The sequence below is a fragment of the Martes martes genome (assembly GCF_963455335.1).
Source record: "Martes martes genome assembly, chromosome: 3".
NCBI classification, from domain to species: Eukaryota; Metazoa; Chordata; class Mammalia; order Carnivora; family Mustelidae; genus Martes; species Martes martes.
Genome location: NC_137890.1, coordinates 21,977,707 through 22,003,644, shown reverse-complemented (window position 1 = coordinate 22,003,644; position 25,938 = coordinate 21,977,707). Strand labels below are relative to the sequence as shown.

General features: G+C 33.8%; 1 pseudogene across 1 annotated transcript in view; it reads right to left on the bottom strand.

Annotated features, from left to right (window-relative positions):
* LOC308340198 (small ribosomal subunit protein eS6-like) overlaps positions 1 to 25,376 on the bottom strand; it is a 97,836-nt pseudogene extending 72,460 nt beyond the window's left edge. Inside the window, exon 1 of the transcript in view lies at positions 25,233 to 25,376. The product of the transcript in view is annotated as a small ribosomal subunit protein eS6-like (transcript). The remainder of the gene's footprint in view (positions 1 to 25,232) is intronic.
* Positions 25,377 to 25,938: the final 562 nt, after the last annotated feature.

Genomic DNA, 25,938 nt, shown 5'->3' with positions numbered 1-25,938 from the left:
GAGAGCTGTGGCAAATTAAGTCTGCTCTTTTAAGCCACTTGGATTGTGGCTTAAAAGAGATTGTAAAGATTGTAATTTATTACAGGAGCCTATGAAAACTAATACAGGTGTTAGCAGAAGATTATATACTGAAGAAAAAAACAAACCTTAATGAGAGCAATAGAAATCTCCCAAAATGAAACAAATAACAAAATGGAAAACAAACAAAATAAAACAAATTAAAAAAAAAAAAAAGGAGATGGGGCACCTGGGTGGCTCAGTGGGTTAAAGCCTCTGCCTTCAGCTCAGGTCATGATCCCAGGGTCCTGGGATCAAGCCCCACATCGGGCTCTCCGCTCCGCGGGGAGCCTGCTTCCCCCTCTCTCTCTGCCTGCCTCTCTGCCTACTTGTGATTTCTGTATGTCAAATAAATAAATGAAATCTTTAAAAAAAATATAAAAAAAAAAGGAGAAAACACCAATGGCTTCACAAAAAATTCTAGGTAAACTATTATGAGGATTTCTCAGTATCCTGAAGAAGTAGTTTTGCATATCTGGGGTTTAGTAATGATGTCAGAAGTAGTTTCACATACTTTCTCAGCCCAAAATGCAGTCTCCAGAAGGAAAATAATTTTATTTCCAAATTTAAATTACAACTTATTGTAAACAGAATGGGAACATAAGTAGTAATCTGATAATAGAACCTAAAAAACACAGAACTAAAAAAATTAAGAAAGAAAAATAATAAGCCTACAGATCAATATTCCTATTCAATATAGATGGCAACAAAGTCTCAACAAAATATGAAGATACTGAGTGGTGTAATATATTGTTAAGAATACAAGTATTTATCATATTTCAGTATGCAGGAGAAATACATCCTATATTGACACTTTTTTTTTTGTCACAGCCAGTATTTAAAAAGTGAAGATCCAGAATTTATAAAATTAATAATTTTAGTACTTCACTGGGGACATTTAATATGTATACATCCTATATTGACACTTTTTTTTGTCACAGCCAGTATTTAAAAAGTGAAGATCCAGAATTTATAAAATTAATAATTTTAGTACTTCGCTGGGGACATTTAACATGTATTGACTTTACTTGTGATGATGGTGTGATCACTGCCTTCACACCGTCAGTGTAAATGTCAGCACCATGAAAAAAGTGAATAATGTTTTAGTATTATTATGAAAATAATTTTGACCTCACACATTTCTTAAAGATTTCCTTTAGGCAGAAACACTTATCTGAAGCACAGTAATTTGATCAGACTTGTTTTAGTTACTTTTTAATCCCCCACATTCTGATGAAAATATTTGCATTTTAAAATAGCAGTTTTAATGTTCCTCTCTTTAAACAGTTTTTTAAACATCTAAATATATTTATCTGCCTAGGCAACATTATATATAAGTGATCCTAGTAAGTTAATGCTTCTTATGATGAAAAATTGTGCTTTTTTTCTCATTGTTAAGAATTAAAATGAGGTTTTTTGTTTGTTTTATTGTCTTTGGTTATATGCATTGAGAAAGGAATACTTCTACTTTTATAAAAGATATCATCGTACAATGTTGTGGAAAAGACCCTTGCAGAAAAACAATAGCGATTAGGCCATGATATATAACAGCTACTTTTGGTAGAAGTGTTCTGAGAACTTGTCAGCCCAGCATGATTATTTCAGTTCCCCAATGGACTGAAGAGTATCACAGCTCAATTGAGAGCCAGCTGTGTCAAGCCCTTCGGACTTGCTTCTCATTTAACAACTAAAGTTATCTAAATTGGTCTATTCCCACTTGCCACAATTGATGGTCAGAAAGCGTGTTTTGGCTCTTCCTTTTCCCTTTTAATAGCTGCATTCATCAAACATTTATTGCATCTACTGTTTACTAGGCACTTGGCTAGGCGCTAGGGATGAAGAAATCAAATAAGGCTTTGTCCCTGACTGTGAAGAGCTTGTAACCTAATTTACAAGTTGGAATATGAGTTCTGAGCCCCATAACCCTATGGTTCCTCTCAGGATAAAAAGGGATTAACTATGTTCTATCATATAATTCATCATAAGACTGCTTTTGGGAAACACGAGGTTAATCTTGGGAGTCTAGTGGTCAATAATTAGTAACCATGCATTGCATATTTTCTATGTACCAGACATTATACTAAGTACTTTATGTTTTTTTTTAACATTTTATTTTATATTTATAAATAACCTCTGAAAGACATTTGGACCTCTTGGTTTTCATCAGTGGAAACTGAGACTTAATGAAGAAAATTTTCCCAAAGTGGCCCAACAAATGCACAGCAGGTGATGTCTAGCTTCTGTTCTGCCCAGTGCAGGCTCGCCCCGTCCTATCCTCCTGTCTGATTGCACAGTTGCTCGGAGACAACCCCCTTATGCTAGTGAGAGTTAAGCCATCTCTAAAATATTCCCAGAAATAGTGAAGATTATTTTAATCCTTTACTCAATATGCACCAGGAATGGGGAAGAAGAATAGTCACCAAAAGCAAGTTTGTTATTGTGATTGATGTGAGGCAAGTGTCAGAGCTAAGAGCCTTATCAGAACCATTTGGAGTACAGCTGACATCATAAGCGTGTTGTTTGCAATCATCGGATTTCATATAATTCCCCAATATATATGTATTTGGAAATAATCTGAAACTAAAGATTACATTAAAGCTTGGAAAATCACAATTTCATTCTGGCTTCAACCTGTTCTTCAATCAGATCGGTGGATAGATATAAATAACATGAAATCATGCTTATTTTTTCATTGCTTCTATCTTTGGGGTTTTTGTTTGCTTATTTGTTTTTTATCTTTTTTTGATCAGAGGCCATTGAGAAAACTGATTTGCAGGAATGACACTCATTCCAAAATCTTACAAATTGTGGTCTATGGGGACTTTAAGACTAATTCAATATTCACTCTTTTTAATCAGTTTCAGCTGGTTTATTTTCCTCATTATTCATAAACCAGGCCTTGATTTTTTTCTCCTGCCTTATTTATAAAGTTCTCTCTCTCTGTCTCCCCATTTCCTCCTTCCCTTTCTTTCTCTTTTTGCAAAATATGTGTTCTGCAAACTATTTTAATGGCCAACTCAAGATAAACCTGACCTCTGATATCTTCAATGATCTATCAGGACTCAGAAAGAGTTCTTTCCTAATTTACATCTATTACCACTTCCTCAAAACCTTTTCATTGTCTTTGAAGCCTGAAGTTATTTCATATGTGCGTATTTGATCTACCCTAATACATGAATTCTTTTTGATATCTGCTATCTTAGGATGCTTTATTCAGTCAATGAAAATTCAATAGATTCCTAGGAAATACTCTTTACAAAAATGACTTAAAAAAAACCCAAAATACCTATCCACATTAATAACTATTCAACATTGTCCCAAATGTTCCATTTTTTATTATGTTCTAATTCAATTTAGTAAAATTGCAGCTTAGTTACTTCACTTTATGGTTCACAAATTAAAACAGGTTTACATATATTATTTCAATTGATCTTAGCTAAATTTCTGAACACTAACACAGGTAGATGTATTTTTTTTTCAGTTGCATAGTTTATGGGACCAAAAAAAAAAAAAAAAGGTCAATTGACTTCTCCAGTCATATAGTGCTTAGGTTATAAAACTGACACAAGAAATCAGATCTTCCAATCTCGAACCTACACAAGTGTCTTTGCAATTTTCTTTGATGTTCTCCACTTCTTCAGGGATATTACCATATTTTTGTTTACCTGTTACTCAGCTTATAAAATATGAAAAGCATTTAAACATAGCTTTGTCTTAAAAAACTTTTGTAAACCAATATCATGAACCTATATTTTATAAATATTACAGATTTGAATTAGTAAAAATCACATCAATAAAATAAAATAGTAAAACTTTCATTATAGATGTAGACTACTTCATTACAAGCCAACCACTCCCAAAGCTGGACAATAATTCCATTAAAATGTCAAACACTTGTCAATTTTTTCATCATTCCATTAGTACTGGGCAGGGTAGATGTAACCTGGCAGCTCAGCTTTTATAGTAAGGCACTGTGCTTTCCTAATGGTGAGAGTGAGATGTGAGAAAACTGTTATCCTGCAAAACTGCCCTTGGATAAGTATGATCAAAAAGAATTGACACCATTTGATCTTATAGCAACAGTAATCATTTATAAAACAAACTGTGCTGCACTGACAAGCACATTTGCAGATTCTCACCTTCTGTTTTTTCATTTGTATTTATGGGCACAACACATGAGCCATTCTACACTCAAAAATGATATACTAAAAGGAAATTATCTGAACCCCTTTCTCAAGGAATCTCAAAGTGCTGAGAAACTATAGCTTTACCTTTTATGAGACTTAGTTACCCTTAAAACAGTGAATCCTTGCTTTGTTAAAGATAAGATATGATATTAGAAAGATATCAGCCCTTGGAGGCAGGAGAAGTTTTCTGTCACTCAGTCACTGAAATGTACATGTGTGGATCTAAACTAAAAAGGGATTAAAAAAAAAAAAAAAGCTCCCACTCTCTCAAGGAGCATGGACTAACAGATGAATTAATAAGAAATGTAGATATAGAAGTATATACATACTAGAAGGATACAGATTAGGTATTATGAAAGTTCAGATAAGGGAGAAAGTAGCACAACATTAGGGAGTGTGGGAAATCTTTGTAAACGACAAGACAGTTATTTGGTGGACTTAAGTCATATATAAAAAGTATAAAGGAGTAAAAAGAGGAAGAAGTAAAAGAGTAAAAGAGTAAAAAGGGGAATTCTAGATAAAGATGCCTAAATAAGCAGAAGAACAGATATAAGAAATTGTGGGACATATTTGGTGGAAAGTATGGAAGTCGATTTGACTAGTAGAAAGTATGCATAATGAGGAGACTTAGACTTCAATAGGGCCAGTTAGGACAACAAATGCAACAAAACATCTTGAGTGCAGAGTGAAAGAATTGGATCTTACCTTAAAAATAAGGATCCGTTGAAGGTTTTGAACAGAACAGAATTGATCTTAGGGATGTCTTATCTGGAACTGACATAAACATTTGTTTAAATGAGTTAGAGAATGACAGTAAGATAATGAACTTTGAGCCACTACAAATTCATTATTATAGATTAGAGATAAAATACAGAAGAAGAAGGGCTGCTGAGGACTGGTCTCTAGAATGTTCTGGAAGGAAACTTGATAATGCAGGGCAAAAGATTGAAAAATCACAATTCTTATTTTTTTATGTTTCCTTCACCAAAAATCTGGTGGAATTTAATATGAGACAACAGGAGAAAAAAAACCCACAAAACAAAAGAAAATCACTAATTAGTAATAAAAATGGTTGTCACTCCATATTTTTATAGGCCAGAAACTTTGGTAGGTATTATACATATATTATGAAAAAACTATTATTCTTATTTTATAGTAAGGAAATAAGGATTCAAAGAGAATAAGTATGTTGCTCACATATCAGAAAGTGCATATGGCAGATCCAAGATTCAATTTTCAGTTTTTCAATCCCAGAAAAACCAAACAATGTTCATTCTGACCCTAACAGGTTATTTATCCATGAGTACTCTTTCCATCCATCTTTTAAACAGACTGCCCAATCAATGACTACTAATCTGCAACACCAGTTTTGACAACCTTTGTACTATGATTAATACTAAGTATTTTCATACCTTCTATTTGAACAGTGAACAGCTCTCAGAATAAAACTGTACTTGACCTTTCTCAATCTTCTCTATAAAATCTGAAATCCCTCTGTGTCCCCCATGACATTCACTTTAGAGCTGTTCTTATGTTGTAACATTTTAATAAAGGCTTAAGCTAGTGGCTTTGGTTGGTTTTTCTCTCTCCCCTGTCTGATTCCAGAATAGAGTTTCCTAGAGAAAAAATACTGAAAAAAGAGACAGTAAACACAATGAAGGGAAGAAAGGGAACTGGGATAGAAGAGGTATTATGGAGAATCATGCTTGGAAACGGACTTATAAAGATGTTCTCCAAGGAGTCTGAAGTTCACGATCCAGCATTTCAAATAATGTTAGCAACTTTAGGCTTATATTGGGAAAGGATTAATACATAAGACTATGTGTTCTATTGGAGTGTGAGACAGAAAATAAGAGGTTTCAACAGTAAGAGCAATGTACAGTTGGGCATATGGGAGCATCATGATCAGAGGTGATCATTCTATTTAGAACAAGAAACTAGAGAGCCAAGTTCCTATGAATGGACCTATAATGGTCCTAATGTTTTGTTTGAATGTCTGATTTTTAAGGTCTCTTTATTTTCTCTACATTTGTGTGAGTTAAAGTAACCACTTACATTTGAGCCATAATATTTAATTTTTTGCTTTTTGTGATATATTTGCAAATCCACTCTGTGTTCTATTTTGTTAGCTCTATTAACTTTGACCATTACTGCAATTGAATTTCCATAATTTGAAACAAACTTTAAAATGAATGAGGAGACAAATTTGAAGATTCCAGAATAGTATGAGTGGGTAAGTTGGTCATCTTCTATAGACATGTATCCTTTGATTCACTTGGCTAATATAAGCTCCATCATAAAGACAATTTTCTTTTATAATGGAAAGTCTGACATTTTCCACTGTGAAAATGGTGGACACAACATCAGCCCTTTCATAGTGATGGGCTGGTAACTTAAATGTTTAGTTTGGATTGCTCAAATAATTTCATTATTGAACTACACAAGTTATAAGTTTACTTTAAATATAATAATAATAGTTATATTATAACTTCTTCTTATTCAGGCTTTGTTTATTTAGTACTTCTTTTCAATTTGTGCAATGAAAATTTTATCCTTTGGACAAAAATAACAGGAAATTCTACTTAAGTGTTTTGTTTCTTTTTTTTTTTTTTCCCCCTGAAGACTCTACCCAAAACTTTTTTTTTTTTTAATTTTTTTTGAAGATTTCATTTATTTACTTAACAGAGAGTGAGAGAGATCACAAGTAGCCTGATAGGCTGGCAGAGAGAGAGAGAGAGAGAGAAGCAGGCTCCCTGCTGAGCAGAGAGCCAGATGCAGGGCTGGATCCCAGGACCCTGGGATCATGACCTGAGCCGAAGGCAGAGGCTTAACCCACTGAGCCACCCAGGCACCCCGACTCTACCCAAAACTTATCTTATCAGTAGATAACTGAATCAGATATCAAATCAGTAGAAAACTTTAACCAAATTGAGAAAAAAAATCCCAGCTTTCTTGACTAGAGTAAGATAATGTCCATTACGTCCCATTAAATTAAAGCTATATACTCAAGATAATGTATTCTCCAAATAGTGAAGATTTTTCATTAAAATTTTGTTTTTCTATAAATCCTTGAAAATTATTTTGATAATAATTGATTGATTGAAATTCCTGTTCCTCCCCCCAGGAATAATAAAAGATCATTTACAATTGATAAAGGGATTGGCTTAGTTATCAGCAATATATTTTATGTATTGTAAATAATATTAAATAATACCATAGTCTTTATTTTTTTAAATAAAGATATCAATAAAGTAGAGAATTTTTTTCTGATGCTTCAAATTCAGTGATGGCTTCAAACTGTAATTCACTTATTTACTCATTCTAATACTCATTAACACATATTTATCGTGAATATCTAGGTACATTTTATTAAAGCAAAAAAGTAACTGTCTTCATGTAATTGCAAGTAATAGAGGGATAAAATACTTAACTTACAGTTAAAGCAAAGCATAGTACCCAGTTGTCATGACATTTGCTAACTCACAAGGAATACAAACGCAAAAACAAAGATTGCCAGTCTGGAATAGCAAATAAGGTTCAACTATGGCTTCTATAGTTTCAAAATTGGACACAAAATATTGAAAGTAAAATGATTAAAAATAAATACCAAGCAAATATTAACCCAAAGTTAAACCTTATGCACCTATTAGACAAAATATATTATATAGCTATAGCTATTCACAGCGATAAATAGGGTAGCTATACAATGAGAAAATATAGTTTGTCATCACAAAGAAATAATAATTACACAATGATATGGTGTCTAAACTTTGGCTTCAGATATGTAAAGAAAAAATGACAGAACTGAATGGATAACTTTCTGTATTTTTGTGGCTTTTTGGGTATTTTCCCCAAGTTTTCATTTAATTCTGGTTAGTTAACATATAGTGTAATATTGGATTCAGGAGTAGAATTCAGTGATTCATTACTTACATATAATACCCAGTGCTCATCAAAACAAGTGCTAAATAGATAATATTTTGAATCACCTATGCTTGGTGATATTTGGAAGCATCTCTATGGATTAAGGAGATAAACAAACTAAAAGGATAGAGATTTGAAAACCTCTTGGCAGTCTTGACCTAATGGATACATTGAAAACCATATGCAACAAATGGAGATATTTTTTACTGGTTACTAGCTAAATAAAAAGATATTTTACTAGATAGTGTGAACGAAAGAAATGTATGTCATCAACCACTTGTATTATTCCTCATTTTCCTTATATAGTTGCACAATAAGATTTTCTCATGTAAAAAACATATCCATACTTTTCAAGTAGATGTTACTGATGGTTGATGATTCCAAAGGGACCAAAATAGTATTTGTAAATGTCCTGAATACAAGTATAAATTATATTTCAAACTGGAAGAACATTACAACCTAACAAATTTGATATTTAATAATAAAAATAGTACCAACATTTATTGACCTCTTTCTCTGTGGACACAATCATAATCGCCCATGTTTCTGGTGAATGTTTTAACTTTATATAGCAACTATATATACAAGAAAAAATAATTTATCTTGTCCCAAATTAATTTCTTAACTCTTTACCTTATAGGTCGGGTTATTCAAACATTCTGAATCTTTGTTTCATTATTTCTCATATGAGATTAATAAACACTAGATAACATGTGTTGTAAATATTAGTGGAGCTCATCTGTTCAATACAGGTAACATGTTTATTCCCTAAAATATGTAAGAGATTTTTCTGGATCCCAGGGTGGAGTTGAGGTTATGACAGGGAATAAAATTCAAAGAAGCCCTGTTTTCAACTTTCAAGTGAAGCAAGCGTGAAGCAATAGATAGTTAATATCTTAAGTTGTGCTAATGGTTATATTGAAAACTGAAAATATACTAAGGTGAAATAGAGATTGATTGATGTATGCACTTAAGGGTGTGGTCATGGAAAGACTGATAAGATAAGCCTGAAGGAATTGAAAGAACATGCATCTAGAAAAAGTTGATAGCATGATTGTTACGTCTGAGTGACGAATATGCCAGGGTAAGTGAAGGAAAATGAGTACGTGGGAGTGATAACCCAGTATGAGAAGGGGCTCAAAGTGTAGGGGAAAGACTGTGTTCTCTGTTTAGATGGGAAACAATACGGGGGGGGGGGTGGTTTGAGCAAAATGTAGGTAATGAACAATGTTCTATGGATGTTACCCCAACCTGCTGTGAGGATAATTAAATCAAAGGCAGCAAATGTGGATGCAGAAATACCAATAAGCATTTTTTTTTTATTTTGTATAAGTAATGATGTTGACTTAAAGCAGCATTAGGAGAATGTGATATCAAACTGTCAAATCTTCATCTATTGGGTAATAGATCTCTAGAATTTGTTCATGGGTTAGATCTGGATGCCTGAATATAAATATGAGAAAGAAGCAAAAAGTCCTTCAGTGTGAGTACATAAAAACAAGGAGTTATGAGTTTATGAAAATGGAAAACTAAGGGAGAAGTAGAGTAAAAACCAATACAAGACACTTCTGATCAAGGCGAATTAACAGGGAAGAAATTTATGCTACTACTTGAAACCACTGAAATGTAAAAACTGAAAAAAGAAAATAAAACAAGAGTTTTTAAATTTTGGAAATTATGGACTGAAGGACAGTGATTCTGGAAAGACAGGAAACAAACAAGATGAGCCCCATGACTGGTAAGCTTATTGCCTTGAGAGAGTTTCCAGAGCATGGCTCAGGGAGATATAACCCAATGAATTCCCTGTGTTGAAGAGACCTAGTTGATGAGTGTAGGGGCAAGAAGGCAGAGATTGTAGAAGAGTGAAATTGTAGATTGTAGAAGAATGAAAGTGAAGAGGAAAAAGAAGAGTGAGGCAGAGAGGGCATGATGAAGATCTGGAGAGGCTCTCACACAATTACTCAGCAGAATCCTGTTAGGTACATGCATATGAAAAAATACTCAAGGATGAGGGGATAGCAAGACAATGGAATTAAAGGGGAATGGAATCTAGAGTTAACATTCGTTTCTCATGAAATGGCTGGATCATAAAATAGGTGAGTATATATTTTTTCTAAAAAAACCAAACCGTTTTCCAAAGTGTGCATACCCAAGAGCAGTGAATGAGTTCAAGTTTATCTGCATCCTCACCAACAATAATTGTTGTCTTTTTAAATTTTTTTAAAGATTTTTTTTTAATTGATTTATTTGACAGATAGAGATCACAAGCAGGCAGAGAAGCAGGCAGGAAGGGGAGTGGGGGGAAACAGGCTCTCTGCTGAGCAGAGAGCCTGACGCAGGGCTCGATCCCAAGACCCTGGGATCATGACCCTGGGATCATGACCTGAGCCAAAGGCAGAAGCTTTAACCCACTGAGCCACTCAGGCGCCCCAAGTTTTTAAAAAAAATTTAAATTTAAACTTAATTAGCCAACTTATAGTACATCATTAGTTTCAGATGTACTGGTCAGTAATTTATCAGTTGCCTATAACACCCAGTGCTCAGAACATCACATGCCCTCCTTAATAGCCATCAGGCAATTACCCCATCCCCCCACCCACCTCCCTTGCAGCAGTGCTCAGTTTGTTTATATTACGGTCCTTTTCAGGAGGATATTTGTCACAACAGAAACACACACACACACACACACACACACACACACACACACACACTTTGGTGAGTGTCTGTTCCTACAGAAATAAAAGGCAAAAACCAATTCTTTTCTGTGAAAATTAATTTTCCTGTTTTTTTTTTCCTTCTTTTGTGAGGATGAGATTTTTGAAAATTATTGCCTGCTTCACTTAGTCAATTTCAGGGTCCCTAGCATAATGATTATTTAATTACATTAAGTTTCTCACAATATTAAATTGTTCATGGAGCTCAATATTTTTGGTCCCTGCTGGATTAGAAAGCAAGGTGTATGCTACTAGCATCTCTCACCTCAGGGTAAATCTGTCTCATTCGGATTGCAGACAGGAAAGTTAAGAAAGAAAATCTATTGCCTCAGATCAAAGCTTTTGAGCCTGAAGGCAGTGTATCACTTTTTCCTAAACTGGTACCTATTACATCAGAAAATCATCTGCCGGGGCGCCTGGGTGGCTCAGTGGGTTAAAGCCTCTGCCTTCGGCTCAGGTCATGATCCCAGCGTCCTGGGATCGAGCCCCGCATCGGGCTCTCTGCTCAGCAGGGAGCCTGCTTCCTCCCTTCTCTCTCTGCCTGCCTCTCTGCCTACTTGTGATCTGTCTGTCAAATAAATAAATAAAATCTTTAAAAAAAAAAAAAAAAAAGAAAATCATCTGCCTACCTCCTTCAACTGCAGACATTTGGCTATTCAAGCCTGGCCTTGCATTTTGATTTTTTTTTAATTATTTCACTTCACAATAGTAATAAATATATGAATATGTGTGTGTGAAAATAACTTTCTTTGAGAGAGCTTAAATTTCTATGTGCATGCAAACACATATGTGGAGCACACAAGTACACAGTTCACTACTGCACAATAGATTAATGCATTTTTGAAAAACACTTGCAAATATCTAGTTCAGATTATAGAGATGTTATTAGTACATATTTTCTCTTTTTAATAAAAATTACCCTAGATTTCACTAACTTTCAAAATCAACATGTAAATAATTTGAATATTAAAAACGATTTGCAATATATACATACAAACACACACAAATATGCACACACAATAATGTCAAATGTGTGCACAGCTTTTTAATCATATATTACGATTAAGAACAAATTAATGCCTAGATCTCAAAGAGTATGCTGATCAGTGTTCTTTTTAAATACTTTTCCCAACATTTTTCAGAATTTCAAGCTACAGATGCTTCAACATTTTAACAAAGTATTGGACAGTTCAGTGAAAAGTTGTATTTTGCTTTTATTATCTGTATACAGCTTGTACATTTGTATTTGTTTAGCTCTTTCACAAGAGCAAACTGAATATAAATAGTCAGATGCAATTGACTTCCATTGGGATGTCTGTATCAAGCTTCTCTCTTAGAGTCCTATTTCTCCACTCACTGATGGGTTGACTGTCTATGTATTCTTTTTCTTCAAGGTTAGAATTGAACAGAATGAGATAGCTTGTGGTAAGGTACAAGAAATCATTTGCTTATAAAGCTTAGATATTAGGGGAGAAAATTTTTATTTTTTAAATTGTTCTTGTTAAAAATTTATTTACTTGTTTATTTTTAAAATTGAATTCCAGTGTAGTTAACGTAGCGCTGTATTTGTTTCAAGTGTACAAGATAGTGATTCATCAATTCTGTACATTACTCAGTGCTTATCAAGGTACGTGTACTCTTTAATCCCCAATGCCAATTTCACCCATTTCCCCCAACCTACCTCCTCTCTGGTAACCATCAGAGGAGGAAATTTTTAAAACTGAAGACAGACGACTGAACAGTAGAGTAAGCAAATTTTTTGAGTTCTGAACAGCCACAGTTTCTTATTTCTAGAAGCGGATACTTTTACTCTTCCATGAAATAGGTGAGATTAACTAGAATCTTCTTATAGTTTTTCATAAGTGAAATAAAAGTGTAACTCCACAATTTAAAGCAGAGATTTTTTAAAAAGATTTTATTTATTTATTTGACAGACAGAGATCACAAGTAGGCAGAGAGGCAGGCAGAGAGAGAGGGGGCGGGGAAGCAGGCTTCCACTGAGCAGAGAGCTAGATGCTGGAGATCCCATGACTCTGAGATCATGACCTGAGCTGAAGGCAGAGGCTTAACTCACTGAGCCACCCAGGCGCCCCTAACACGGAGATTTTAATTAAAATCATAAATAAAAGGGGAAAATCATCACAAAATAAGTATAACTATAAATTATGACTATAAATATTAATAAGAAATTAATTCTTAAAATAACATTGTGAAACTGCATATGTGCTTTCTTAATTTTTTTTCAAAAAGTATGATCATACTACATAGACTAGTATACTATCGCCCAAATTTTTTACATAACTTCATAGTTTATGTGTAATGATCTAGACTATCCTTTCATGTCCATAAACATAACTCTATATAAATAATATAATGCTATATTATTGCATTGCATATAAGTACCAATGATAAAAGAAATAACAATTTCTTACTGTTGGACATTTGGCTTCCTTTCAATTTTATTTTATTATCATTATAAAATATATTACTACAAAGAACATTGCAAATGAATCTAACGCTGAATTTTGTCCAAAATGCGAATGTTTAATTCATTATTGAAAGAAAAGATATAAAAAAACAAAGATGTAATAAGGTAAAATATAAACATATAATGTTGTTTTAAAATTAGGATGCCAATTTACATTTCTAACAATATGACATAGAATCATTTAATGCATCATTTTTGGTAGTAATTATTTTCACTCTTAAAAGTTTCACTAACAGAATTCGTTGAAACGAATCAGAATGCTTTTTTTTTCTTTAATTACTCGTTAGTTTGAAAATATTTAAATATCTATTGGCTGTTGTTTCAAATATGATCTCTTCATAACTTTTAACTGTCTTCTTTAAATTCTTTTTCCTATATATTTCTTAAAGTGTGTATATATTATGGATACTAACCCTCAGAGTATAATTTGTAATTTAGTACTGTAGTTCAACAAACATATGAAATTTGTTAATTTTCAGGTAGTTAGACCTATCAGTCTTTTTTTTTAAATTTTTGTTTAAATTCCAGTTAACATACAGTATAATATTATTTTCAGGTGCACAGTTTAGTGATTCAACACTTCCATACAACACCTGGTGCTCATCACAGCAAGTACACTCCTTAATCCCCATTACTTATTTAACCCATCCCCCTCACCCACCTCCTCTTTGGTAACCATCAGTTTGTTTCCTATAGTTAAGAGTCTGTTTCTAGGTTTGCATCTCTCTTTTATTCTCCTATGATCATTTGCTTTATTTCTTAAATTCCACATATGAGTGAAATTAGATGGTATTTGTCCTTCTCTGACTGGGTTATTTTGCTTAGCATTACTCTCTAGCTCCATCCACATTGTTGCAAATGGCAAGATTTCATTCTTTTTGAAAGCTGAATAATATTCCATTGTGTGTGTGTGTGTGTGTGTGTGTATACACACATATATATATGTGTGTGTATATATATACACATACACACACTACATCTTTATCCATTCATCATTGGAAGAACATTTGGACTCTTTCCATAATTTGGCTATTGTTGATGCTGCTATAAACATTGGGGTGTGTGTATCCCTTTGGATCAGTATTTTTGTATTCTTTGGGTAAATAAATACCTAGTAGTACAATTGTTGAATTGCAGGGTAGTTCTATATGGTCAATTAATCTTTGACAAAGCAGGAAAGAATATCCAATGGGAAAACGACAGTCTCTTAAAAAAAAAACAAATGGTGTTGGGAAAATTGGACAGCAGCATGCAAAAGAATGAAACTGGAACACTTTCTTACACCATAAACAAATATAAATTAAATAATTGATTAAATACCTAAAGGTGAGATAGGAAATCATTAAAATCCTAGAGGATAACACAGGCAGTAACTTCTTTGACATTGACAGACCTATCACACTTATTCATTTTTATTGTTTTTTTTTAAACTCCTGTTTTTAAGCCTTTTTTTAAACTCCTGTCTTTAATGTGAACTTACATCAATTATTTGTACACCACCACTCTTAAATAAGAAACTATACCCTTTAAAACAATGAAAACACTATCTAAAGATCATATGCTTAATAATTGTTTTTAAGTATATATATATATGTCAATTATATTTTGGTAATTTATTTTGCATTTAAAATATTAAATTTAATTAATTAAATAAATTTAAATTAAATTTAAATTTTAAATTAAATTAAATGTAATTTGAAATTAAGTTTGTTAATATGTCAAGTAGAAGAGTGATTTTATTTCCTTTTCCCCGAGTACTTTCACCAATGTTCCAAACACCATTACTAAATTTGTACTTTTATTCTATGCCCCAATCTCATTGGTTTGCTTGGGATTTAATATGTTAGTAAATACTCCACTGCATTTGTAGATTAGTTGAAGGGTGGTTGGCATTCTTTGAACATTTGATCTTGTGAGGCCAGAGTGCATAGCTATTTTTTGTGTCCTTTGTTATATTTTAATAGTACATAAGTGTGTCTGTACACATGTATTGTCTATTACTCATTATTTAATCTGAAGATTATGTGGGTTTTTTCTTGTTGTTTAATGTACACTTGGCAGTTTCTTTCACCTGGGATGTGAAGTACAACTAATAGCAACGAGTCACTTTTGTTTTCCTCCCTTTTAATAATCCCCTTTTAAAAGCCCTTTAAATAATGGCAGGTCTAAATCTCACACACAGTGTTAGTGACATATTTCTATCTCCAATTTATGCAGTATAAATATTAATACAGGACAGCTGATTTATTTTCCTTTAAAAGTAATGTTATTTATCAGTATATATCTCCAGAATATTTATAGAAATCTATTTCTAGGATATATCTGCCAGACACTGCTAACTGTTCAGTGAGTAACTCTCAAACTAAGCATCTACCCAGGTTCTACATGACAATCAAGTTATACCTGAACACTAGGTGTTGTTTCCTCACTTCAGCTAAGACAATGGAATCTGGGGAAAGCCTGCACTGCAAAGTGAAAGGAAAAACATCTCATTCTAATACAGCAGTCCTGAAGCAGTTTTGCTTGTGCCTAACTCTTGTAGAGAGTTTTACAAATACACCTTTCTCTCCTTCCCTCTTTTTTAATTCAAATGGTTATTCATATCTCATTAATTCTTCATTACCTTATTAATTCTCCAAAGCATATAGGATTCTGACGATTTGTATGACTTAAAAGCAATTTAATGGCAGCCATCCTCTACAAAATGACCCACCAATAGTACCTGTCCTCCCTGACTCTAGCCCTGTGACCAACAATTTCTAAATGAACCAAAGTAACATGTTGAGTTCAATGCTTCTGTCTTAACATTTTGTTTTGCTTTTTTCCTTTCTCACAGGAAAGTTCCCAGTCTCTTGTTATGACATCCTATCAATGTTCAATATATGTCCAGACTCAAAGCAGTAGATAAGAGGTTGTTTGATCCCCTGATATACTCTTTGCCAGGCTTCCAGCAAATTTTCCTGAAGTGAACCTACATGTTTGAATCTCACCTATGCTTGAGATATACCTGGTTTTTTTATTGTTATAGTATTATATTTTAAATATATTTCTCAACTGGGTAGAGTACGTGAATTGAAAAACTGTTGTTTTCTGTATATCTGGTTTAAGGAGAATGATTTACTAAATTATTAATTCTATTTATTAATTCTATTAATTTTATTATTCTAATTTTTCTATATATTTTTTAAAATTATACTTCCTTCTATAAACTTGTTTGTTCATTTTCAGTTGAGTTAATTAATTTGGAAGTCATTTTGTTGGTGGTGAAAGATGAATCTATTTCCAGGTTTTCCATTTTAGAATTCATCTCATTTTTGCCTCTTTTACTGATTGTCTTCATATATTAAACTCTCTCTCCTGAAATACAACAAAGGAACAGATAGGAAACTCAATTTTTGCTACTAAGAAATTCCTCGTCTCCCCTCTATCCTTCTGTCTAATTAGACATTAAAGCTCAAATACTTCTGTGAACACAGCTATGAGACTCTACATGTTCAAATGTTGTACAATGTGTCAAGAAAAATTAAATAAAAATGGTTAACTCTTTATTACATTCAGATAATGCCATTGGACTCTAAAGATAAAAGGTATCAAGTTTTGTCTTATTTTGTAATAACATATAAAGGAAAATAAATCAAATGGCTTCAGTTTTCTCAAAACCAACATTCAATATCACAATCCAACTAAGCAATTCCTACTAGATAGAGAGGGAAAGTGTGATCCACGGATTTTATAACCAGTACAAAATTCTTTACATACCAAGCCAATATAAATATGGTTTTAAACATGAAAGAACTAATTTTGTGCCCTTGAGTCTGTCTTGAGAAATTACTGGAGGATGAGCTTCAAACAATGAAGAAATGACTTGGGAAATTATGGCTAAAGAACTATCAGTGATAATTGAATATATTTTTATGAAGAGTAAATATTAAAACAAACACGAGTATTAGAGCAACAGAAATATTGCAAGTGTTATGTCTTCCAACCATGTAGATATGATCAAATTAAAACAAATTAGCTGAGGAAGAACAAAGAAAATGAGAAAGAGTCCACAGAATGTCTCATCTATAATACTGAGAGTCAAATGATATCATTTAGCTGGAATACCAACTACTGAAAGAATTAAAAAGAAAAAAAAGAGGAAATATAAATGTGCCTGTGTGAGCATTTCCCTGTCCTGGTTAGACACACAAGATTGTAACTGTAGTATCTCTAATTTTGGAAATGTACTTGAGATTTGTATATCAAAAATTCATGCACCAACATACTACTGTGTACTTCATTTTGTATTTATCTATTATAACCTCAATAAGGTATTTCTATTTATAATAGATATATAATAATACATAGCATATATTATGCACATGACATACCATTGTAACATGTGACTAGTTTATAGTTTGAGCTATTAATATGTATGCCTCTAAAACATTCTTGTACATGCCTTCTTCTGCACCTACATATAAATCTGCATGTACACATAGAAATGGAGTTACTGGGTGAAAGAATAGCTCTATATTCTCATACAAAACGGTACTCTAAAATAGTTGGATTTGGTAAAACAGTTTGACAATTATTTTAAAACTGTATTAAATTTCACTCAGTTATTTTCATAATAGATATGTTATACAATTGAAATAGCAAACAGTGGTTGATTACTTACTGCATGCTGAATGTAGCTATTACAGAACTGAACAAAATATGGTGCCTTCAAGGAGGTCACAGATTTGTTGCAATTAATGGAATTACAGTAATGTATTCAGGCTGCATGTGTCATGAACACGTTTTCTGTGTTACTAATATAGCTATTCACTGTAAGATATCAAACAGCAGACAGTTATGTGTACTAAAACTAGGAATATTGACAAGAATAAAAAAAATTACATTTGCTCTAGGTACCCACTTTATACAAACCATATTACATCATATTTTTTATTAGATTTAAATTTTGGCATCTTTAATTACAAGCCTCAAGAAAATCAGCAACAAATATAAAGAAATAATAGCTAAGCTATTGATACATAAATATAGCTGGATGGAAGACAGATAACCACATACGGAGAAGATGAAAGTACTCCAACTGAAAATAGTACTCCATCTGAAATTCAAACATTTATGTTCTATAGCACTGTTTTTTTTTTTTTAAGATTTTATTTATTTATTTGACAGACAGAGATCACAAGTAGGCAGAGAGGCTGGCAGAGAGAGGGGGAAGCAGGCTCCCCACAGAGCAGAGAGCCTGATGCGGGGCTTGATCCCAGAACCCTGGGATCATGACCTGAGCTGAAGGCAGAGGCTTTAACCCACTGAGCCACCCAGGCACCCCTATAGCACTATTTCTTGATTGTCATGATATTTAATATTGAAACTGTTTAAACCTTGAAAATAATTAAGGAAATTAATTAAACCCACAAAAATTTCATTAGCTTTGATATTTTTCATAAGCTTCAATTGGAATCACAACTAGTCCTAAGCCCTGTCAGATACAGGCACACACTCAGGCAAAAATATATTACATGGAGACATATAATCTCATACATTCTCACCACTATGTGAGAGAGCTACATTTCCTCCACATCTGTCATCTATCTGCACCAGGGATTTTGCATATTTCCGCTGATTAGCAGAAAGGGAATTCATTGGGGGTGACTCAGATGGTAAAGCAACTGACTTTGATTTTGGTTCAGAATGTGATCTCAGTGGTGAGATCAAGCCTGGTATGGGACCTCATGCTCAGTTCAGAGTCTGCTTGGGATTCTCTTTCTCCTCCCCCTCCTCTCCCTTTGTGCACTCTCTCTCTCTAAATAAATAAATAAATTTCTTTTAAAAAAAATAGAAAGGGAACTCATTGGAATCACCTCTTCTTCAATGTCTTAGCTTGACACCTCCCTCTTGACTTTTGTACAACTGTGTTAAATTCCTGATTGATCTATTCTTAATAGTGCTCCTTTCCTCAGAAGCTTCATTTCTTCATATCTTCTGGTATAATCATTATGAAATGCAGGTATGATAAAGTTTTAAGTTCTTAAAACACTTGAGCAACTCCCACTTCATATAAGCATTGTTCATACTCCAATGCTTCACACAGTTTGAAACACCAATTATGGATAGAAAAATATTTGCTAGAGGAATGAATGTATTATTATCTGGAAAGACAAACATGGAAAATATTTGCAAATTAAATCTTTCATTTTGAAATTCAGTCTCTCTCATATAACATAAAGAATTCCAATTCTCTTTTGGCTGTCCACCTTACAGAAAAACTTTTCAATTACTGCCCAATTCCCAGGTAAATCTTTACTGCATGCCAAAAATTTGATAGTATCAAAATTTCAACCTTTGTCATCTTTTAGACAACACTAAGTTAGACTATGATTAGCAGTAGTGTATATATTTAACAATATGCTTATAAGTACTATGTTATAAGATAATTAAAATTGTTAGAGTTGTGATTTTTCCTAAAGTCACATTTTTAAAAATTTTGCAATGACTTTGAATAAGAATATTGTATGCCAATGGTGTTTACTAGAATTTAGATAAGATCAATCATATTTAGCATATTCTGTGTAGGATGTTGAATCCATATTTTATGCTTATTAACTTATGCATTGCAGAGATACTAATTGAGTAGTTATTGTGTATCAGGCATTATCCATGTCAGAATTCATACTATGATTGAGCACTTAATTACCACAGTAAGTGACATCTTTGCGTCTCCAATCAGAATCAGAAGAAAAATGCAAATATAAATATTCCCAGATGTCATGAGCTACAAAGACTGGGAACTTTACAAAAACATTAGGAAAGTCATTTCCATGTCTATAAATTTCTATCATTTTATTCTATTCTTTGAATTATAAAGAGTTCAGACAAGCAAAAGTTCTTTATCATCAACCAACAGTTTTTCTCCAGGAGGTATTATTTGTTATGGTTATTTTTTTTATAATTATTATTCCAGTTTGATTGCTTTGAATATGGCAGGAGGATCAGTTATCTGAAAACATGTTAGGAGGGAAGTAAAGAAGAATCTAATCATAGTACAAACTCAGGGAGAGGATTATTGATTTGATTAAACATTTAGATAGTTTTAACAAAATAATTTGCAACTCCCAAAGCTAAAAGAGGTCATTAGTTTTATGGATGCATAACAATTGGAATTCATGTGTTAAATTTTCACAGCTGTTACTGTATGGTTCGCTCTTGATCTATCTGTGTAACATATTATCCCAGTTGTTTGGAACTGAGTTTAGAAAAATATCCTTTTGCAAAAGCCAGTTTTACATTGAAGTTGGACATATTCTACTTATATTTTTTTCTATGTATTTTCATCTTAACAGCTGAAGGATTTACTAAATGTCACTGAGACTAAAGTGAAAAAAGAGCATGTTGATTACATTTTTATTTTATTATGACTGAATTATTTAAATTTCCCATATGCTTACAGTTTTGGTGAATGTTAACAGCTTTGAGAAATAAGAATATTGTGCACTATTCAATTGCTTTAATACAAAGTTTATTTTAAATGTTGCTGAGCATTAAGATCAATTTTAGCTTTAATTTAAGTCATTTAAAAATACTTCATATTAAAGATAGTTGATATGCTTTATCTTCTTATCTTCCACCATTTTTGCAAAATTTTTTACATGATCATCAGATAGCTAAGAAAGAAGACATATACTAACCTCAAGTTCTTATATTTTCATTTTATTCATAGAAAAATAGTAATTAAGAAATACACAAATTCTTGTAGACAGAATATAAATAGTTATGTTTACGTTATAGTTGAACTGAATTATTTTAATTACTTATAGAAACAGTGCTAAAACTTTGAAATTTTGTTATTATACATCTTAATTTTTAAATAAACAAGAGCACATAAACTTTATAATAGTACTCAATTTATTAAGACATTAGCAAACCTCTACATATCAAAAACATTTACTATAGCAGATGATGAAAAACTTGTTTCAGAGAAAGTTAAAAAAAAAAAAGTTGAAGTCCACTACCACTCTTTTGGGAAATGGAATAAAATGTATAATCATATATTAAACATTTGTCAACATCACCAAAACTACAGAGCTTTTTCATTTGGTAACTGTACAATTAGACAAGTGTCTGACTCTAAATAATCCTCAATATCTTAATTAAAATAATCTACTTTTCCTGAAATAAAATAATTTTTCATAGGGCTAAAATAAGGATTAAAAGAAATAATGTAAGTATGCCGCTTATTAAAAATTAACATGTATGGAACATTCAATCAATATTAGCTACTATCATTAGTATTATTACGGATCACTATTTTGTTGTATGTTCATTAAACTTTGACATATGAAATATTGTATTAAAATGAAATATAATACACATCATTGTTTTAAAGCACTTTAAAATCTATTTGGAAACCAAAATATTAATAAATAAATAAGAATGCACACTAACACATATACCTGAGCACAAGAATAGAAATATTTGGTTAATAGGTAAGTGATAACAACCCTGCTAAACATACAAAGTATTCTAAAAATTATTGCAGGTTCTAAAATTACATGTTATCCAAAACATTGTTAAGGAAAAAAATATGCAAAGCATGTCAGAATTCCCATTGCTAAATGACTATGTATCTGCAAGTAGAAAGTAAGATATAAGGCTAAGATATTTTTTTGGTGGTGGTGGGGACAGGGAAGGGAGAGAGAATCCTACGCAGGCTCCATGCCCAGCAGGGAGACCAATGGGTGTGGAGCGGAGAGCTCAATCTCACATCCCGGAGATCTTGACCTGAGCCTAAATCAAGAGTCAGATGCTTAATGAACTGAGCCACCCAGGCGCCCCTAAGAGCATGTGAATTAGTTTGAAGGTGGTATATGGCTTGCTTGCTCTCGATCTCTCTCTCACTATGTATATATATATGTGTGTGTGTGTGTGTGTGTGTGTTTATGTGTGTGTGTGTGTGTGTGTGTGTGTATATATATATGTGTATATATATATATATAAATATATACCTAGATCAGATAAGTGACTCCTTAATTCTTACTGTAGAAAAAGCAGTAACTCTACCTGGGCCATTCAGCAAAGTGGGATAGCCCAAAAAAGATAAATTTGAGGATCCTTATTTTCTAATAAGTAATGTATCACAGTACACTCATTCCTAATCTCTCTGCAGTCTCACACTAAAACCTGAGGGGTGAGGCATTGCATTATGTTCTAACCTCCTCTATGACTAGACAGAAGGTACTGCTTATACAAAGGAGTGGCTGTTTTATTCTAATCACAATCATTTTTGTATTCAGGTGTTTAAATATACAAAAAAAGAAATGCTTATGTCTCCAAAGAGATCATTATTGGCTACTGGCTAGATTTATTAAGAGGAGTTGGAACATGTACTAGAACTGAAAAAGGGATAGTATATATCACACACACATGGAATGACATTGTGAATGAATTCTAGATTCTAATTTTCTTTTTTTTTTTTTTTAAGATTTTATTTACTTATTTGACAGAGAGAGAGAGATCACAAGTAGGCAGAGAGGCAGGCAGAGACAGAGGGGGAAACAGGCTTCCTGCTGAGCAGAGAGCCCAACGCAGGGCTCGATCCCAGGACCCTGAGATCATGACTTGAGCCGAAGGCAGAGGCTTAACCCACTGAGCCACCCAGGCACCCCTAGATTCTAATTTTCAACAGTATTGTAGAACCTTCAATCTCTAAGGTTTCATACTATTTTCGTAGTAGAAATATATTCACAGATGACATCCAAGTTTTGATTTTATTAATATTTAAACAGATTTTATATATAACATTGAACCAAATTAGTTGTTAATAACATTTTTTTCATATTTACTTCAGCAGTCTGTCCCCAAACATATTTACTCCATATAGTTTTAATATAGTATCTAAAATTTATGAAATACTACCTTGGTTAAACTACGAATCTTGAGCAACTAGACCTAATTTAGCTATATTTACATCAGTTAGCAACCCACCATAAAACAGATACCCAAAATAAGATCATTAATAGGTAATTTGAGGTGTCATCTGCAAAAGATTGGATGGGGTATATTTTTTTAATTTATTTATTGGGGCACCTGGGTGGCTCCAATAAATGATTTAAGCAACCATCGAGGACTCAGGTCAGGATCCTGGAGTCGCAGGATCGAGTCCCACATTGGGCTACTTGCTCAGCGGGGAGTCTGCTTCTACCTCTGACCTCTCCCCTCTCATTCTCTCTCTCTCAAATAAATAAATAAATGAAGTAAATAAATAAAAATAATTTATTTATTTATTTGAGAAAGAGAGACAAAGAGCGCACAGGAGAGAGCACAAGCATGGGTGGGGGAAGGCAGAGGGAGAGGGAGAATCCCTGCTGAGCAGGGAGCCAGAGGCACTGCTCCATCCCAGGACACTGAGATGATGACTTTGAGCCCAAGGCTCAACCAACTGAGCAACCCAGGTGCCCCAAGTGTAGGTGGGGTATTGAGGAATAAAAAGAAAATGAATTTAGCATCCTTTAGTCACACGGGGCTTTGACTACCTCCTGGACAGATCAGTTGCTAGAATCCAGATACAGAACAGTGGATTTGTGAAGTATGGTACTTGAAGCAACAAATTTCACACAGGAATACAGCTTGCCCATGGTGACTGCACAAGAGAAACTCATGGAAATAAATAACTGAATCCACACTTCTCCCTTACTTTGATATTCTTGTATGGTGTGTTAGTCCTTTCAGGAGGCTCTGTCAAAATGTAATAGACCAGATGGCTTATAAACAACAGAAACTCACAATTCTAAGGAGTGGGAATTCAAGATCAGTCCATTAACAGATTTGGTGTATGGTGACAGCCACTTCCTGACTCATAGATGACTGTCTTTTTACCTAGGGGAATGCTCACTTTCTTGAGCTAATCACCACCAAAAAGCCCCACCTCCTAAAAACATTACACTGGGAACTAGGTTTCAACATATGGATTTAGGGAAGGAAGGACACAACCATTCAGTCTGCAGCTTTCCACTCCTGCCACCCTCACCCACCCCCTCCAAAAAAAATATTCATGCCCTTCTCACATGCAAAATACAGTAATTCCATCAGAATAGCCCCAGAGTCTTAACTCATCCCAGCATGAACTCAAAAATCTAAAGTTCAAAGTCTCTAAATATTATCTAAAACAGATATGGACAAGACTTAAGGACTGATTCATTCTGAGGCAAATTGCTCTCCGGCTGTGAATGTGTGATCCCAATGTTAGGTGCTTCCAAAAATTGTGGAACAGGCATAAAAGAGGCATTCCCATTCCCAAAAAGAGAAAAGGAAAGAATAAAGGGCTGGCAGTTCCTAGAGAAATCCAAAATCTAAGGAAAAACAGCATTAAACCTTCAGGCTTAAGAAGATCCTTTTGGCTGGATGCTAGACCTTCCAGGCACACTGGGGTTGTCATCCCCTTCCTTAGGTCTTGGATTGGAGTCTAGGATTGGAGGTTGGGATTCCCCTTAGGTGATTGTTCTGCCTCTGTGGCTCTTCTGGCACCTTAGTTCATCAGGATGGAATGGTGAACAGGTGATTCTTCTGGTCTGGACTCTCTGAGCTGGCCCTCCATTCTCCAGGACTCTGCAGGGTGCTTGTCCTCTGAAATGGACAGTTCAACTTAAGTACTCTGTGTGCCAACAGAAAAGGCATCACAAACACCACCACAGTTTACTGCCTGCTCCCCCTGGAGTGTAGCGCCTGTGCCTGTGCCATACGGAGCCCTGCAGAGCCACCGGTTGCTCTTTTGTAGTTATTTGAGATGCAGGGAATGGAGTTCACCATGTGAGAAGGAGCCATAAATGCCAGCACCCTTCTTTTGGAATCACTCTGCCTGCTGGACCTTACACTCCGAGCTAGGGTTAGGAGGAACAGCACTGAGGATCTGTGAATTGCATTTAAGCTCATTCTTCCAATGCCTGGAGCAGTAGCTTCCGGCTTCTGGTTCAGACGGCTGATTAATCTCCTTATCAAATGGTCATTTGGCCACATCCTTGTTGTTCTTTCCCAAACAGGCTTTCCTATTACTTTCAACAAAAATGGGCTGAGAATTCCCTCCAGATCTTTAAGTTCTGGTTTCTTTTTGGTTAGTAATTTTTTGGTTAGTAAATTTCTTTTTGTTAGTAATTCTTTTTGGTTAGTAATTTTGAAGCCATTTCTTTAAGCCATTTCTCTCTTATCACATTTCACTACAAGCAGTTAGGAAGAACCAGGTCACATGTTCAACACTTTGCTTAAAGATTTCCTCAGCCAAATATCCAATTTTATTTCTTGCAATTTCTATTTTCCACAAAGCATTAGAACATGAACACAATTCAGCCAAGTTCTTTTTCAATTTATCACAAGGATCGCCTCTCATCCAGTATCCAATAACCTCTTCCTCATTGCTGCCTCAGAACTCATCAGAATGTCCTTTATTGTCCATATTTCTTCCAACATTCTGTTTGGGATTACTTAGGTATTCTCTAAGAGCCCGAGGATTTTGCTACAGCTGCCCTCTTTTCTGCCTGGGGATTTATCAGAGAAGTGTTTGAAGATCTGTTCAGTGTAATGT